Here is a 2,559-nt window from a genome sequence, read left to right as displayed (position 1 = left end):
CTGAATTTGTATAGAAGACTTGTATATCATGACATAGTATGCATATTGTTGATTATTGTTGATTATCCTTTATTCTTCCTTCCCCATTTACATAGGCTACTGTTTGTAATTATAGTAATGTTCATTTGAATGATTTGTGCCTTGGCTGATTCAATACAAGACAATTAAGACTTTGCTTTTTAGCTGTTACAATTCTAATGACACAGTAAGGAAATTGGGTGTTTCCATCTCTTTTTCTAATTGTGTCTCTTGCTATAGGTGCATGTTCAAGAATGCATGAAAGAAAGAACACAAACTGTAAACATTATTGTTAGATCTATATAGTATTTATTTTTAAAATATTTTTGTTTAAACTATTTATCTACTGTGCGAATGTTGCGGAACCACTATTATTGATAGCTTTTTGCCACCTATAGTAGTGGGAATCTCCACTTTTTAAAGTGTAATTTACCCACTTATGGAGTGAGCTATATGATGACTTTGAACACACCTTTTTTGGTGTGAACAACCCACCATTATTTTTGCAGTGAACACCTACAGAAAGAATAAAAGAAGATAGAGAAATGACAAGAAATACGTATACATTGTACATGTACATATAGTTTGAGTATAGACTGACCTATGAATAATAAACCTATCACAAAATCATTAATGTACATGTACATGTTCATAGTAAAGTGCTGTACATGTACATGTTCACAGTAAAGTGCTATACATGTACAGTGTACAATGTATATGCATAAAATCATCAAAAAATTTACAAAGACATAAAGCTGCCATATAGTGCTGTACAAAGCACAAATTATTTAAAGAGGAGGACATTACAACTTATACAGTATAGGCCTACCATCTTCATCATAATTGCTCATGGTGTCATCAATCCTGTTAGAAAACTCTAGCAGAAGGTTCCAAGTGTCTTTGGGTATTGCCAGCTCCTTTATAATGAGACTGAGAGAGGGAGGGGGAGGGAGAGAGAGAGAAAGAGAGAGAGGGGGAGAGAGGGAGAGGTGAAATGAGACCTTCATATGTCAATACAAGCATTGCTTGCTTTTAAAAAGTCACACCAAAAGTCCAAAAATTTGAAGCAACCAGTAAAAATAAGATTCCAGCAGGCAATGGCCATCTCAAGATCTGTAGAGAAATAAAAAGCACAAAAATATTTTAATCAATTCATACAATATACATTAAATTATACATGTACATGTACTCTCAAAATTTAGTAGCATCACTTGCAAAATTCCCCCATCAACACGTGTACGTTGAAACCATTGTGTTGCAAGTTTAGCAAACATGATCCTACATGTACATGTACATGTATAACATTATGTCACTAGCCTAGTCCTTTCTGCCCGAGTTTTTGACAACATTAAACGTAAACTGGTAGAAGTCCATGAACTGTTGTGAGTCCTGTATCTCTCAATCAATGGTCTCAGCTCACACCTTTTACGGAGTTTATCAATGGAATCACACCTAAAAGAGGGAGAGAGAGAGAGAATTATACACCTAATTGTAGAAAGATTATATACTGAATGTGAATCACAGCAGCACAGAATAATGTGTAACAAATAGGTAAGGTAATGAGTGAGTGTTATCTTCAATAAAATCTTAAATGATATCAATATTTCATATACAATTATTACAGAGAGAGCAAGAGAGCGTACAGTTGTGTATGAACTATATCATACTTTCATTATTGAAGAGAAGGTCTCACTCCTTGAGTCAGTGGTGGCCTCCTTCTTAAGTAACTCATCATTAAACTGCTAAGCCACCGCCTGTGTTTGCTCCTTCACTGAACAGCAAAAAGAACATAGGATCCAAAGGCAAAGGTGGTCAGGAGGTCATAATAAATAACAGTTAAGTGAAGAACCATTATACTCACTTGGTGCAGGAGCTAAAGGTATCATAGCAGAGACTGTATCAGTAGGAGGAGTTGATTCTAAAAGGAGAAAGAGATGCTTATATTAGATACTTATCAATAGCAACTTACCTAATAGCCAGCAGCTTTGTCTCTCATCAGTCAATGCAATGGGTGGAATTAATTATTAATTGATACATGTACATACCTTTAACTTGTCCTGTATTACTGTCTCCTCCTCCTCTTGTTTGTTTACTTGTTTGTTGTTTATTGTTGTTGTTGTTACTTCTCCAGAGGAGGTAGGGGTGTGTCTCCATTAATATCTCCTCCTTTATCGTCCAGTTCAATTGAGTATCAACAGACATTATGAATTAACTAATGGCATAATGATCCTCCTCCTCCTACTGTAGAGAGAGAGAGAGGACAATATTATTTTGCCCACCAGTAGGAGGGAGAAATGTAAAATGTGTCCAATACATGTACATTATTATTAGTAATACAATCAAAGTTAAATAAAGGAAGGCCTTACCCTCCAAATGACAGTGAAGGAGAGAGGGAGGGAGGGAGGACTGGAGGAGGTTACTAATTATACTCTCATTAACTGCCAATCTGATCCATGACCTCCACTTACCAGATAATCAGTCTGAGCATATTGAAGACTATATCTAAATGAAATTAAAAAATATAATAAAGATAAAAGTATA

The 2,559-nt window shown here is 35.2% G+C and overlaps 2 long non-coding RNA genes across 2 annotated transcripts; one reads left to right on the top strand and one right to left on the bottom strand.

The window, feature by feature from the left end:
• Nucleotides 1-350, top strand: LOC109588427 (uncharacterized). Its single transcript, XR_002188149.1, has 3 exons — nt 1-36; nt 96-205; nt 259-350. It is a non-coding gene; the product is annotated as an uncharacterized LOC109588427 (long non-coding RNA).
• A 986-nt stretch (nt 351-1,336) lies between these two features.
• On the bottom strand, nt 1,337-2,524 carry LOC109588428 (uncharacterized). Its single transcript, XR_002188150.1, has 5 exons — nt 2,385-2,524; nt 1,988-2,259; nt 1,880-1,936; nt 1,686-1,789; nt 1,337-1,470 (listed from the first exon to the last, which is right to left on the bottom strand). It is a non-coding gene; the product is annotated as an uncharacterized LOC109588428 (long non-coding RNA).
• Between the last annotated feature and the right edge of the window lie 35 nt (nt 2,525-2,559).

Source organism: Amphimedon queenslandica, unplaced genomic scaffold, assembly GCF_000090795.2.
Source record: "Amphimedon queenslandica unplaced genomic scaffold, v1.1 AMPQUscaffold_12102, whole genome shotgun sequence".
Taxonomy (NCBI): domain Eukaryota; kingdom Metazoa; phylum Porifera; class Demospongiae; order Haplosclerida; family Niphatidae; genus Amphimedon; species Amphimedon queenslandica.
Note: the sequence above shows the minus strand (reverse complement) of the source record. Positions and strands in the feature narration are given on the sequence as shown.